Consider the following 17,041-nt stretch of genomic DNA (forward strand, 5'->3'; position numbering starts at 1 on the left):
CCACAGCTGCTCTTTAAATAGGACCTGTGGTCCAAGAAGACCTCTAAATTGCTCATCAACTCTGTGTCAGTGAACCCCCATTCAGGCTTAAAAATAGAAAATATCCAGATGTAGAAGCCCTCAAAATCCACCACTACTTGATTTTGCCAGGGTTCACCCAAAGCGTATTCACCCCTTCTACAGTCTCCAGACTAGGAAAAGAAATTTGAAGGCGTCATTTGATCAGCCTAGGACAGAGATGTACAATTGGATATCATGAACTTATTTATGATATCTCACTTCCTGTCAATGAGTGAACTTGCCTAGTAGCTTCATGGAGATATTGAACAAGAGAAGGTAGAGCCCTGACGCACCCCTCAGAGTAAAAGTCTAATGTGAGATCTCTGCTCTGCCCCAATACTGACTGGATGCTACAATTCCCAACACCAATCACTCCAACCGTTGAGCCAGTCTAGAAGGTGTCATGGTCAATGGCTTCAGAAGCTATTGACAGATCAAAGAGAGGCAGGATGGATGCATGCATATGCATATTTGTTAATAAGTACATCTTCATTTTGTTTATTAATAATCAATGACTTTTTTCTTTAAAACAGAGCAAAATGTCTGAAATCCTTAAAAACTAGCAAGCAAATTTTGTTATTTGTGTTTTTGTATCTGTTTGTCTATGCCTTGTGACAAAGTGTCCAGAAGTATAAAATGATTTGTATATTCAGTGGTCATTTCTTTCCTATAAGTAATAATTGAATCAGGTCACATTAACTTTCTACCTGCCACTGATGACATGAGGAGTGTTGATAAAAATCTTACCAAATGCTGTTATTTTTTCTTAGATTTATGTACAAATTCTTTCAACTTACCCCCTGTAATGGCATTTTTGTCATACATAATGTGTCTGCTATTACTAGATGCATTAAAAAATCAAATAAAACCAAGTAATTTGTGTCAAAAATATGAAACACTCAACAAATACATCATTATGCCAGTAACTGCTTGCTATTTAAGGCATTAAAGCAATTGAACAATGTCAAGTTTAGCTATTAATGGTTTTGATGGTTTTAGTTTGTTTGTTTTGTTATGTTTCATTTTAAGCAATGGCTTAACAATTATTATGTTTTTGTCATATTTCCAGGTGTATTTTAGCCATTTTAGGACTCAAAGCATAAATATATTACATGTCTGATTGTCATGTATCCTCCATTAAATGTTACAGCACCTATGTAAATATATTTGAATCAATTTTCAATGAAATATTATCTTTACCTCAGCCCATTTCTCAGGTTTCATCCAGACTGATGCATGAACTAGAAAGCACATAGTCAATGATTCAAGAACACAGCCCTTGACAAGAGAGTTTTATGGTAAATATTAGAGAATCCATTAATAATTAAGAACAACTATCACAAACTTGGAGACTCAAGCTGTATTTGCAACAGATCAAATCAGAAGCTTCTCTTACAAGACTAATTGGACCTTTTCCAATAAGGATTCAGATTGGGATATAGTACTGAGAGCTTTGGTTGCCCTTATCAATAACCCATGGTGATCTTGAGATGGGAGTCCTACATCCTTTGTGATCTTATTTTGACCACCACTATCCCATAAGCTGCATTGGCTCCCAACAGGCTTTTAGGTAGAATTCAAGGTGCTATCATTATAAAGTTCTATATGCTATAGGGCTGGTTTGGCTACGGGCTATTTTTTACACTTTTAACTTGTTTTTTTTTTTAAAAAAAAATAATTGAAAGATTCTCCATCTTCCAGGATTTCTGTCTACCCACCCACACAAAGTCTGAAAGGAATTCTCACCCCTCACAACATTTATTTACCCCTGTCTCCATTATGCTTTGAATGGATTAAAAGGGCATGGAAAGGGTCAACACAGTATCAAATGAAATGCATCTGTGTAGTCCTATATTCCATCAACAGCTTTTCAGACATGACAAAATAGCCTTTAGAAGAAGAAGTCTTGATCAACTCTAATCAGTACTCCCAAAGTGAATGTGATTCTTTTCACCCTTATTCCCACAGTGCAATAGGTGGCAGCAATATTTTTAGAGCACTGTTCCAGCTTTTGACGGTTATTTATAAAACTACTGAAGAGTTAGATTTTCTTCCCTCCTACTTTTTGTAAAATGAAGCCAACAATTTCTTCAAATTTCACCATTTTAATTATGGGTCAGATATATTTAGTCATCACATTGTTGGGAACAGCAGAAAGTTTGTTCAGTGAGGTTTCTTCCCAGTCTCCCTCGGGAATCAGCTAGCATTGCAAAAAGTGATAATTATTTTGTGGTTATGCAAAAATACTCACCGTTTTTTGTGGCAAGACATAGGGAGCCATCTCACAAGTGGGATGGCAAACTAATTTTCTTTGGTTTGCAATACTATTTATGCAGCCAGTAGAAGAAGGACATATTCCCCTCACTATCATCTAAATTAGATTTGTTTGCAAAACACAGATTGAGAAATAAGGACTTGCATTATTCCAATCCAAGTACAGCCAACAGAAGATCTGTTCAGCAGTCAACTAGTTGCATTGAAAATATTCAAATTGTCAGGATCCACTGATCCTGGATTGCAAAATGCTTGCTTGAAGAATTTCTGTTGGCATTTGGCTTACTGATCAATAAATTAAATGAATCCCTGTTTTCGTATTGGAAGCTTTTTCCTATACTTGCCAAAATGCCACTCAAATGAATGCTAGCATGTGGTACTCTTACACAGCTCCCAATTTATTTCAGAGATGGTTACAGGAAATGATACTCTAATGACAAGTTCATATATAACTACAATCATTCAACCAAAATACAGTAAATAAATATCTTCCCCTGCCACCATTGTCACCTTTTTTTTAAAAAATGATGTCTTTGCAATACTGTGTCAGACCTCTTGACATGATCCAGTGGCCTGTTTCAGTATCATGTTTCATGGCATTATAAATGAACAGCAAATGCTTGATTTTTTCTGATAGCTACTCATTCACCTATCAATGTGCTAATAACATTTACTAGGTTCTTTGAGGTCTTGAAGTAGAATGTAGATAATGTCTTATTTGTTTGCTTGCTTATTTTATCCGGCAACCATAGTCTGGTGAATGACACCACTGTTTGTCATTTAAAACCAAATGGAATATATTTTGATATCCTGTACAATAATTCTTAACCTAAGCCAAGATTGTCTGCTGAATACACATGGTCAGAAAAAGGTTTATGGCAGTAACATATCAGATAAGAAAGATTCTGATTCCTCCCTCCCTCCCTCTTTTGGTCCATTTAATGGATTTAGGTAATTAATTTAGAGACCATTTTTTTTTAAAAAAAAAATGATCTCAAGAACCTGGATATAAAGAGCCTAATTACTCTGTTTCCTCCAAAATAAGACATCTCCTGATAATAAGCCCAATCGGACTTTTGAGTGCATGTGCTAAAATAAGCCCTCCCCGAAAATATTTAAACACATGCACAGCTGGTCCCCGCCATTTCCTCTGGTTAGGGTTAGGGAGACAGAGCTGGAAATCAGGTAAAATGACAAGAGATGCCCCATCTTACTCCACATGCCCCAAAGTAATAAGACATCCCTGAAAATAAGGCCAAGCACTTATTTCGGGTTTCAAAAAAAATATAAGACAGGGTCTTATTTTCGGGGAAACATGGTAGCTGTGGGACAAATGTTATTCAAGTAAATTTTTAAAAATGACTCTACTACCTTGAACTGTGCATCTATTTTGAGGTATCTGAAATGCTAAACTTGCTGGTTTTAAGGGATTATCTGTTTGCCGGATTATAATATTGTGAGCATTAATTTTGCAACACAAGATCATAGTACAGCATGTACAGTGCTCTTATAACAAAAAGCTTTCATAGGGGAATACAAGAGCAATCTTTTCACATCTCTACCCCTCACTCTCAATCACAGCAGCAACTTTCAGCCTTGTAACTACTGAACTGCATACCAGGAATAATAGAGCCCCCCAAAACCCTCACCTTAACATCAGCAGTAGGAATGCATAGTACATACCTCAAAAATTAGAACGAAAACTGATAAACTAGTGTATGTACATTTACAGCAAGAGCAACAATCAACGTACCACTTTCCTCCCCCCTTTTTTAATTTCCACACACTTGTTCTGTAGATAATATGACACTGCAGGGCTGCTATAGCAACATGAGGCCAGTTATGAACATTCCTGAAACAGTTCATGTGAGAACCCTTGCAAAGCAAAAAAAAAAGGGGGGGGGGAGGAGAAGTGATCTTGGCATTTGGCGTTTACTGGATTTCCTTTTTGGGCTGCCACTTTTTTCCTCCCTTTTGCATTTCATTCTTTGGAGTCTCTGTGACACGATAGAATTAGACTGAAAGTGTTCTACCCTGTTTATAAATGAGTTGCATGTCTGTGTAGTATTCCTGCCTGAATTCTGGTGGCTCAGCAATCAGCCTGCAGAGAAAAATTTGTTTAGAAGAAAATGGACAGGCCATCTCTCTGCTCCTCCTGGTCTTCCTGGATTGTGGGAAGCTTTGCAGCAGCTTTTGTTTCTATTTTCTCAAATGCCAGATGGAATTTGGACAAATAGGGTTCTCACTCATGTATTGTTCAGATGCTTAGTATCTGAAGATCTTTCTGCGGTAGATATTTCACCTAGGATTAAGGCAATGGTGGAATTCAATTTTTTTTACTTACTAGTTCTGTGGGCATGGCTTGGTGGGCATGGTGTGGCTCGGTGGGTGTGGCAGAGAAAGGATACTGCAAAATCTCCATTCCCACCCCACTCCAGGAGAAGGATACTGCAAAATCCCCATTCCCTCCCCACTCCTAGGGGAAGGATCGGGTGGGTTCTACTTACCTTTACTACCGGTTTGCAACGGGGCATGTGCAGAAGCGTTTTTATGACGTCAGGGTCAGTGGGCGGAGCCTCCCACCAGTTTTACTACTGGTTCTATAGAACTGGTGCGAACCGGGGGCAAAATCTCCATTCCCACCCCCTCTCTGGGGCCAGCCGGAGGTGGTATTTGCTGGTTCTCTGAACTACTCAAAATTTCCGCTACTGGTTCTCCAGAACCTGTCAAAACCTGCTGAATTTCACCCCTGGATTAAGGCCATAAAAAGTAGGACTGTGTTATGTGTGGGAGAGGCAGGGCTAAAGTGTCCATCCCTATTTTTTCTCCATTGTATCCAATAGTGGGCAATAGGATATCTGTATCTATATCTATCTATAATGTGTAACCTAAAGGAGTTTCTGATCAAGATGTTCTCATGCGAAAAAATTGGAAAAGAAGGAATAGATGTTGGGATGTTTCCTTGGTGGCTAGATAAATGTTTTCTCTTCCTTTCCTGTATTACACAACCACAGATTCTGTTGAGCCAGTTATTGGTCTGTTCTGTTGCTGCTTGTTTAATAGCAAGTTGTTTATTAATAGTTTTCTCACTCCTACATGCCATAACTATATCATATGAACTTTATACATAAACATTCTCATAATCTATATCTCTTTACTGCATTAAACCATTGCTAAAGAACATGCTTGGCTGTTTCCTTAGGTTCCCTGCCCGACATGACTTTTACAAATTATATGTACAAAGATAATGGGGAGCTGCATAGAGTGGGCTGGTTTGCTTTCTGGTAACCACTGTGCTGCGATGACTATGCCAATCATAGCCAGAGTTCTTCTCCGGAGACTCAGGGCGGCTTACAATGCATTAAGCAATAGCCTTCATACTTTTGTATATTTATACAAAGTCAGCTTATTGCCCCCACAAACTGGGTCCTCATTTCACCTACCTTAGAAAGGATGGAAGGCTGAGTCAACCTTGAGCCTGGTGAGATTCGAACTTACAGTAATTGCAGACAACTGGTGTTAACCACAATGCTTTTTTCGTCTGCTGAGCTACCAGGCCCGTTATATGTTTATAATCCTGTAATTATTTTGATAGAACTACATTCTTGCCCTTATGATCAATTTCAACTGTAGTTAAACTTTTTGAAATGCAGAAACCAAATAATTCTGCAATGATTTTATTCAAACAGTTATGTTTTCCTGGATATTTTATTTATGCTATAATTGTTAGTTTTGACAAACTATAAAGGCCCACAAAATCACTTTTTTACTTATTAGAAACAACACTTTTATCCAATTTCACTAAATGTCTTTCCTGGTACATTTTAATTAGCTATTTTGCCTCTTCAGCTTTCTGGAAAGAGCTAGATAGCTCCAGACCACGTCACTCTATAAAACAGCAGGTGTCAGCTTTAACTGCTTCTGAAAATATTAAATGTATTCAATTAAAAGAACCCCTTAGAGAATGATCCTTTTTATGTTCATTTGTCTTATGCAAACTCTCCAATGTGTTTTCGTCATTTTACAATATGCTCCTTCTAGTTTAGTGACCCAATTATATCTCAAATTTTCTAATGTCACAGAACATTCCATGTAGTACATTTTCTCTAATGCAATCTATCACAGCACATTTGATGGAGCCATTGGTGTATTACAGAAGCAAACACAACATCTTTCTTAAAACGATGATATAAATAACAAAACACCGCTGTTTTCCAAGTGTAAATTAGAATAATCGATTCTTTTAATGAAAAGAGGAAGGGCACTTGAAGACAACTGATTTTCCACAAGCATCATACAAACATATTAAAGGAAAAGCTTGGAAGGCAAAATTTGGACTATTGTTTCTTACTAGTCTGCAATACCACGATTGGCAGAAATAAGCATGCAGATGATTGCCCATGAATGGAAATATTCAGGTAGTGTTTTAGAGGTCATAGGTATTATTCTAACAAAATGAAAGTAAATAATGTCTAGAATAGCATAGACGTTGAGGTCATGGTTGTACATTTGGAGAACATACTGTACTTTAGAAGCATGCTTTAAAGGAGGAATTACTAAAAACCTCTCACCTTATTTTATATGGATGAATCTCTCTGTTTTGTTATCTCTCACATTTAAACATTATTAGATTCCCAGCAATCCCATCTCTTTTATAAAAATTATGATTTCAAAAACATCAGAAACAGCTATTTTCATCCTAGTAAATGTTTGCGTATATGGGTTTTATGTTTATACTTGCCTAGTAATATACTGTTTCAGATGCATACAGTAAATGTGAATGGACAAACCAATTCATTCATTCATTCATTCAGTTTTTATGGTCACCCATATAAAAGTGAACAATCATTAAAACAACTTCATATATATTTCATAGAGATTTTAGAAAAGTGGTAATTTTTTTACCAAAGAATGCCCTTGTATATGATGAATTGTTTGCATCCTTTGATGATTTAAAAATCAAGTTACATCTGTAAAGAAACAGACCTGTTGCAGGGCTGAAGCAGCCGCAATAAAGAGCTTTGCCGCCTAGTCTGTTAGTCTGCAAAGCATTGTAAACTGTTTTTAATATGCCTCACCAAAAGTGGGCTGCTGCCCACCTTTATGGACAAACGGGACATGATATGTGATTTCAAGTATATTTCTCTGAGATATTTTCCAAAGTGTAAAAGCTGTAAAATCAAATATAATTCCAAAGTAATATTCAAGATCAGAAAAGGCAAAAGCTATCTCCCCAGCATATATTTAATCTATACCAATACTATAAAATAGCCTAAACCAATATGTATATATTATAAAGTCTTTAAAATTATAATATAATTGAATAATATATTAGATGACACAGCAAAGAAATATATTTGCAATACAACACAGCTGAGTTTTTAAATACTGTTGAGTGAAAGTAATTTGATAAAAAAAATCTGACAAGACAGAGAAATTCCACAGATTTATTAAAACAGGGATATATGTGTGTGTGTGTGTGTATGTATATATGTGTCTATATATATAGTATGTACGTAGAAAAATCCAGTTGGAAAGTGATAAATCAATAACGAACAGCCAAAAAAAAAAGTTGGGAGTGATGAGTAGACATGCAGTGATATATATATATTTCCTTTTGTTCAGTCATATCCAATTGTTAGAGATTGCCTGAACAAGTCTCAGCAGTTTTCTTTGCAAGGTTTTTCAGAAGTGGTTTGCCATTGCCTCATTTCTAGGGCTGAGAAAAAGTCACTGGCTCAAGGTCACTGTGTGCCTAAGGCAGGACTAGAATTTATGGTCTCCTTGTTTCTAGCTTGGTCTTAATCACTACACCAAACTGCCTTTCACATTGGCAGTTCAAGAGTGAAAAGCTAGAAGTAAGATGACAAATCAATCTTTCTTCTCATTTAGGGTCATACAAAGATATCTGAAAATAGAGGGGAGCTTCCGGTTTGGTTTCTGTCGCCGCCAGACGGTCTTTCGGGACCGCCAGCCTCATCGCCCGTAAAGAGCCGTCTCTACAGCTGAGAGACGGCTCGAAAAACTCCGTCTCCTTGAGGAGACGTGAGATAGAGCTGGCGAGAACAGGTAGAGCCCTCTGTGAACTCCCCAGAGTTTTTTTTTACTCTTGGGGAGGAAGCAGAATGTGGCTCCCTATTCAGTTCGCCACCGCTCCTGGCGTCGGGGGAAACTCTGCTTTTTGCAGAGCCAGGCGATGGGACCAATCCAATCAACAAAATCTAACAGATTGTCTGAACAAACAGGATGAAACCCGGATTTGGGACCCTAAATTGCAAGTATTTCTAACAATCCTATGAGTGATTTTAAAAGCGAAGAAAGAAAGTTTAAAATGGCGACTGGCTGATGCTTGAGAAGAAGAAAGCTGAAAGCGAAAGTCCTTCCGTTTGAATAGTTTAATACGTTACAAAGTATCTGAAATAATAGCGCTGGCTAGAATTGAAGAGAAAAATTTCTATTTCATGTTTCTTCCTTCTTAGAGACTTGATATTGATATCGTTTGGAGAAAAGTCTTTTTTTTTTAAAAAAAGAGTTTATTTGTGTGGCAGGATGGCGTTAAAACTGACAAAGCCAGACAACCAAGCTGCGGGGGGGGGGGAGTTCCCTCATTTAGAAATCATATGAGCAAGTTTTGAGCTTGCAGATGCAGAATAATGCCTTTAAAGACCTAAAGGAATTTGTTTTGGAGGAGATGGCAAGACATGATGAGATTGTGAACCAGAATCTTGAAAAATTCAGGCAGGAAATTAAAGAGTTGGTACAACGAAAGTATGATAATCTGAAACAACAGATTGTAACAGCTTTGAAAAGCTTTTCAGAAATAGTTATAAAGATGGATAAAGATACCAACTCAGAATTAGAGTCTAAAATGAAGGAAGCTGATTATAAGATTTATAATCTGGACAATAAAATACAAAGAATTGAAAATGATTTGATAAATATTCAAGAAAATAGCTCAGAAGTAAAGTCTAAAATAAAGGAAGGTGACCACAAGACTTACATGCAGATAATATAAAACAAAGGAATGAAAAAGAAGTCACAATGATGCAATATAGGTCCATGGAATTTGCGGTCAGAATGAGGGGAATACAGGAAAATAACAGAGATGACTTGAGAAAGATGTCTGCTGAAGTTCTGGCTGTGATTTTAAAGGTTAGTCCTGAAGAGGTATCCTGTAAGGCCCTTTTGGACGAGCAGAGAACTATGGGATTGGGGCATGCAGAAGATCTGGTTGTTACCCCAATGTGGTGGTTGGAATTAATAATCTAGATAAAAGACACTACAGAAGATACTACATGGAATATAAATATAAAGTCACTTGGGTGGTTTTTTATATATGAAAATACTTATTATTGATGGGGGCAGATGGTAATGGAAGATACTGAATATACTGTTGGAAGCTGAACCTGATGTTACCCTAACATGGGCGATGGAATTAATAATCCAGTTGAAAGACATTACAGAAGATACTATATGGATTACAAATTTAAAGTCATTTGAGGATTTTATTTATATATGGAAATATTTTTTAGTTGTGTGGTGTGGGCAGAAGAACAAAGATATTAAAAATACTATGTATGGTAGACCTGAAGGAAAATGGGTGGAGATAGGTTAGGTTACTGATTGTTTAGTTTAGGAAAGGGGATGTTATGTTTAGATATAAATATACGTAAAAGATTTGAATTAAGAGATATATGTATGGGGGTGGACGAAATGGGTAGATTATGAGTTGAATAAATGTTAAATTAGGATTTATTATATAGTTTAATAATAATAATAATAATAATAATAATAATAATAATAATAATAATAATAATAATAATAATAATAATAATAATTTTATTTCTATACCGCCCTTCTCCCGAAGGACTCAGGGCGGTGTACAGCCAATTTAAAAACACAAGACACAACAATAATTAAAAATTAAAATAATTAAAATAATTAAAATAAATATAGCTGAAGGTTGCTTTGAAATGTATAGTATAGGGGGGGATATAATAACAATGTTAGAAAGAAATGGTTAGCATGTGGGGGGTGGTGTAAAAGGATGGTAAAGTATTATATAATTTGATATCAATTTGGATTTTATTTTTGGAGAAGCCATGGGGGGAGGGGAGGGGGAGGGGGGATTAGGGAGGAGGAGGGGGGAAAAGGGGGAAAATCTGTATTTGAAAAACTTTTTCAATAAAAAAAAGATATCTGAAAATAAAAATGAGAAAGAGAATTTACAAAATTACTAAGTAGTCAAGCAGAAATTCACATACTTTGGTCACATGATATCAGCACATTAAAAAAATCCATGTTTGGTGAGGTTGAGGGTAGTGGAAAAAGGGGACAATGGATAAAGTGATAGTATAGAAATATTACTGGTGTATCCTTGGATAAAATATCAGTTGTCATCAAGGCAGTTTGCAATGAAGGATATTGTCATAAATAGATATTATCTGCCTGTCTGTCAATTTTCTCTGTGTGTGTCTCTCTCTCTTTAGTTAGCTTCATCAGGAATTCCATCTTAGCAATACAAGAATCACTGCAAAATATAGTACAAACTTTCTTCAACTCCATGAATGTGCCTGCAATCTATTCAAGAAAAAACTGTTACACAATCATCCTGGAACTTTGATAATGCTGCTTATGACTGTCAAGCCCAACATAACAGTAACAACAACTTAATTAGTAAGTTAATACTTAACCAAAATCATTTTCATATGGAACTTTCAGGTATTTTTAGCAATATTTTAGCAATCAAGCTTTTACCAATAAAATATCCATATTCAGTGATGGGATTCAGCCAGTTCAGGCCGGTTCAGGCAAATCGGTTGTTAAATTGCTGGATGGCCCACCCCTCTCTGCCTTGCCACTTTCAGAAGTCCCCACGCGCCCCATTTTGGCTCCCAGGTAAGTGCAGGGAGGCCTACTAGGCCCAAAATGTGGTGTGGGGGGTGCAGTGTGCCCCTCCCCATGGCCCGTTCTTGCTCCCAGGAGGCTGCAGGGAGGCCTACTAAGCCCAAAACAGGGCAAGGGGTGCAGCACAGCCCCCTCACAACCCGTTTTTGCTCCCAGGAGACTGCAGGGAGGCCTACTAAGCCCAAAATGGGTGCAGGGGGGCAGCGCCCACAGCCTGTTTTTGCTCCCAGGGGGTTTCAGGAGGCTGAGTGCTGCCTGTCACACCCCCTGGCCCCTGGCCACGCCCACCATGGCCACACCCACCCAGCCGGTAATTAGGGCAGAGAACCATTGTTAAATTATTTGAATCCCACCACTGTCCATATTCATACAGTCATTAAATACCAGGGACAGGTCTGAAGAAAGAGGTAGTGCAGAAGCAAGAATATGCCAGAAAAGAGCCAAAAACACTTGTTATATTACTTCTTCAAAAATTTAACTAAATGTATGGAAGCTCTCTACTCAAACTGGTTTCTCTCTTGTTTAAGGTGACCAGATTTTAACATTGGTAAAGAGGGACATTGTGGGCGTGGCTTATTTTGTGGGCGTGGCTAGCTGGTCATGTGACTGGGTGGGCGTGGCTAGCTGGTCATGTGACCGGGTGGCCATGGCTATGTGTATAGGGTAAGGTGAACAGATTTTAACATTGGTAAGAGGGACACCATTGTGGGCGTGGCTTATTGTGTGGGCGTGGCTTGGAGGCCATGTGACTGGGTGGGCGTGGCTAGCTGGTCATGTGACCGGGTGGCCATGGCTATGTGTATAGGGACTACTCAGAGGGCTGGAAAGTCATTTCTGACAGGTCCTCACACTTTTGACTGGTCCTCATACTTATGACCATCCTCACATTTATGCCCGTGCAGCATTCTTAACAACCATGTCACTCATTTCACAACTGCTTCTCTTCACCATGATGACAAGATAGGGCAAAAATGTAAAATGTGAGGACAGTCGTAAGTTCGAGGACTGGTCAAAAGTGCGAGGACCAGTCAAAAATAACTTTTTCAGCCCTCTGAGTAGTCCATATGCACAAAAGGACTAACCAGAGGGCTGAAAAAAGTCATTTCTGACAGGTCCTCGCACTTTTGACTGGTCCTCACACTTATGACCATCCTCACATTTATGCCCGTGCAGTATTCTTAACAACCACGTCACTCATTTCACAACTGCTTCTCTTCACCATGATGACAAGATAGGGCAAAAATGTAAAATGTGAGGACAGTCGTAAGTTCGAGGACTGGTCAAAAGTGCGAGGACCAGTCAAAAATAACTTTTTCAGCCCTCTGAGTAGTCCATATGCACAAAAGGACTAACCAGAGGGCTGAAAAAAGTCATTTCTGACAGGTCCTCGCACTTTTGACTGGTCTTCACACTTATGACCATCCTCACATTTATGCCCGTGCAGCATTCTTAACAACCATGTCACTCATTTCACAACTGCTTCTCTTCACCATGATGACAAGATAGGGCAAAAATGTAAAATGTGAGGACAGTCATAAGTTCGAGGACTGGTCAAAAGTGCGAGGACCAGTCAAAAATAACTTTTTCAGCCCTCTGAGTAGTCCATATGCACAAAAGGACTAACCAGAGGGCTGAAAAAAGTCATTTCTGACAGGTCCTCGCACTTTTGACTGGTCCTCACACTTATGACCATCCTCACATTTATGCCCGTGCAGTATTCTTAACAACCACGTCACTCATTTCACAACTGCTTCTCTTCACCATGATGACAAGATAGGGCAAAAATGTAAAATGTGAGGACAGTCGTAAGTTCGAGGACTGGTCAAAAGTGCGAGGACCAGTCAAAAATAACTTTTTCAGCCCTCTGAGTAGTCCATATGCACAAAAGGACTAACCAGAGAGCTGAAAAAAGTCATTTCTGACAGGTCCTCGCACTTTTGACTGGTCCTCACACTTATGACCATCCTCACATTTATGCCCATGCAGCATTCTTAACAACCATGTCACTCATTTCACAACTGCTTCTCTTCACCATGATGACAAGATAGGGCAAAAATGTAAAATGTGAGGACAGTCATAAGTTCGAGGACTGGTCAAAAGTGTGAGGACCAGTCAAAAATAACTTTTTCAGCCCTCTGAGTAGTCCATATGCATTAAAGGATTACAGCAATAGAGAGGGATGAAGGAAGGGAAATTAGAGTAGGAGTGAGGGTAAGAGAGGGAGGAAGAGAGGAGGAGAAGGAGAAAGAAAGAGGAAGTAGGGAGGAGAAAAAGAGGGTGGGGGGAAGAGAAAGTAAGAAGGAAAGAAAAGAGAGAGGTGGTAGGTTTGAGGAGAAAGATTGCTGTACAATAAAAAAGATGAAAGGGAAGAAAGCCAACCCCAAGCAAATATAAAGATATTAAGATAAAGAATGAATTGTTAAACTTTAAAGAATAAAAGAGAACAAATATGAATAAATAGCAATAATTAGAAACACACATACAAACATACAATGTATTTTCTTTGAACAGAATATTTGGCTGGTTCACAAATTTAAACAGCGTTTAGTCATTTCAATTAAATTTACAATTTCTATATTTCCTTTTTGCCATATTTATTCCTCATCTATTTTTTTAAAAAACCAATATTACCCTTCATCCTCATCTCTAATCTTAATCAAATTCAATTTTTCCCTTCTATTCTATATTATACCCCTTCCCATTATCATCTATTTTTATATCCATCCTCACATTGTTTAATTATGTAATTATGTAATACAGTTGTTTAATACAAATTCAACATTTTAATATAAATCAATTAGTTATAAAACTATCATTTTTGTATATTAATCAATATGAACATGAATATTCCAATTATTTCCATGCAATCCAATTTCTTACAAATCAATTAATTATATTTACCAATAATAATAAACCAAATAATTTCTCCCATATATTCCTCCGAACCACAACTTAACCATTTCTGCTTTCAACACAATATACAATTAATAGTATCTCAATTATTACAATTCCCTAGTTAAATACAGCTTTTTTTCCTTTGTGTTTTAAAATCTTGAAGTCTCCTCCTAAATTTCCCATTGTTTGCAGTTTTTCACCTACCTTTTTTGGGGAGGAAAAATAAAAATAAAAATAAATCTCTCTCTGCCTCATTTTGTCACGCTGCACCAAAGACCCTGGTTTCGGTTTCGGTTTCGGTTTCGGTTCTGAAGCTTAGCTAGGGGAAAAAAAAACTGCTTTACACTGATTGCCTGTAGGGTGGCCCTTTGAAGCCCCGGGCAAGAGTTTAAACAGTTTTTTTTTTCTTCTAGCCATCAGCTGGGGCTCAAGAAAAATCGGGACTTTTTTGAAACGCCGCGGGACGCGGGACAAATTGCTCAAAAGCGGGACTGTCCCGCCAAAAGCGGGACGTCTGGTCACCTTACTCTTGTTGCATTAGGTAGAGAGAAGTTCAATCGAAGGCAAGTGCAGTTCTGGGGCAGAATAGAGAGAGTAAACACTAGCTACCATCCCATCAAATGCTCTTCTAGATATATAAATTGTACTAGTGGCTGGTTAATTGGGTTTGGAAAATGGCTGAGAGAAGAAGAGAAAGAAAGAGAGATTATGCGTACATTATATCGTGGAAAGGAAAAGTTAAAATGGGCAAAATAGAACTGGCAAGGAAGATAGTTACATTGGAATGGGTCATAACAGGAAAAGAAAATGGTTGTAAACAAACATAGAATTAAACAGTCTAGGGCAGATAAAGGTTCTATTGTGATTCAAGATAATCAAAGAGGAGTTGGTATAGAACAGGGGTCCTCAAACTTTTTAAGAAGGGGGCCAATTCATGGTCCCTCAGACTGTTGGGGGGTGGACCAGTTGGGTGGGCGTGGCTAGGTGGACATGTGACTGGGTGGGCATGACCAATTTAGCAGTCCATTAAAGATTACTCACACATTAAACTTTAATTGTTATGCTCCTGGGGGGTGGAAAGCAGGTTAGTGAAGGGATGTGGCTATCTTGGGGGCAGGTAAGGGACTTCTGTTTGTATGTGTGTGTGCATGTGTGTCTCCCTTCCCCCTGTGTGTGTCTCTCCCTCCCTGCCCCCTCCCTCCCTCCCTCTCTTTCTGGAGGCTGGGAGGGTAACAGTACCACTCCAGTACCACTCTGCCACCCAAAATGGGCCCATTTTTGGCCTCCACATGTCCCGCTTTTGGCCTTGGCCTCCAGGAAGTAGATGGGGGCTGGCGGGTAGGTGGGGTGATGTGGCCGTAGTTTGAGGACCCCTGGTATAGAAAGTGCTATTCAGGAAAACATCCTGAATAATCTTTTTAATTAATTGCTCTACCATTGATCTTAGAATGGTAGAGCAATTAGGCTAGAAAGCAATTCATTACATTTCTTTGAAGGCAGGAGCCACACAAGGAAGGAAGAACTGAAGCTCTATTTGGATGTACTAACTGAAAGCTCCTTGCATAATTATCTAGCTGAGAACTAGTCTTATAGAGCAACTAATGCTTTTCTATCCTACCTTATGCTAAAAAAATAAATATGTCTTGCTTCACAAGACATATTTATAAGGTCATAAATTAGATGACCCTTATAAGGTCATCTTCAAAATTCTGCCTGAAGATGGACAACAGAAATGGACAATTTGGACAATTTCTCTGTACCGTTTGTAATTCTTTATAACTTCAGCTGAATACTTAAAAGAATGTGGTATCATCATTGTCCTTAGTAAATGCTGATTTAACATGCCTAAAATAATATCTTTTCTAGTATTTCTATTTTATGCATCTTACAATGGTGCTTATTTCTATGTATCCTTATGGTTGGAATCTCCGGCTACATTCCCCCCCCCCAGTTGAATGATACTCTATTTAAAAAGTTACTGCCCCCACCACCAGTATCTTATATTTGGGCGCACAGAGGCAACTGCTCAGTGGCATTCAAGACTGCTGCCTCATCTTTGCATACAGTAATGAAGAAGGAAACCATTATGAAAAAGAGTAATTAAGTAAATATTATTTCTTAACTACACAGAGGATTTAAATTATTACTTATCTGCAGTATACAAACAAGTCTCTGCTAATGATATTAATGCTGTGAGTGAAATTAGAAAGAGACTCCCAGCCCACACATAAAGAAAGCAGGGATGCATTTATATACAAAATAAGCTATGAATTGTAATTGCATCAGTGGCGTCCCAGTAGTCTTTAAGTTTCCACCCTTGACCTAGCATCTATCCAGATATTATAACCCAAATATTTCAACAATATTTGCATAGATTAGTTGTGAAGAATGTAATGGGAATCACTGGGAGGACAAGGCTGAATTCTAAACAAACAAACAAACACAAAGATGTGTGATTTTTAAAAATTTGCTTCACTCAATTCCTTTCAATTTAATTTTCAGAGAAATAATATTTGTTCAGAGGACTATAAATTTACCACTAAAGTAGCCATCTCATACTTCACATCCTTAATAGAGTCACATCCTTAATATAACAGAAAGACAGGGGTAACTATGGGAAAATTAGTGTGGTATGAAAAGATGCATCACATTACGCTCATGTCAGAAGCACTGAGTGTTTCCAGGTTGAAAACATTATCCAGTGACATCACCATTGTTTGGGGCATGCCCAGTTGGGGACTCCTTTCATGTCCCTAGTAGAAGCTGGAGCAAATGACAGGAGTTCATTCCATCCATGGCAGCACTGAGGTCTTGAGCGCAGGATTGCTGTTTGTCAACCCAGCTGCTTGTCAACCCATATCTTAATCACATGAGGCACTGTGCATCCAATGAAAAGGTACAAAAA

Source organism: Pituophis catenifer, unplaced genomic scaffold (genome assembly GCF_029215685.1).
Source record: "Pituophis catenifer annectens isolate HBS135680 unplaced genomic scaffold, rPitCat1.0.hap2 SCAF_3, whole genome shotgun sequence".
Lineage (NCBI taxonomy): Eukaryota > Metazoa > Chordata > Lepidosauria > Squamata > Colubridae > Pituophis > Pituophis catenifer.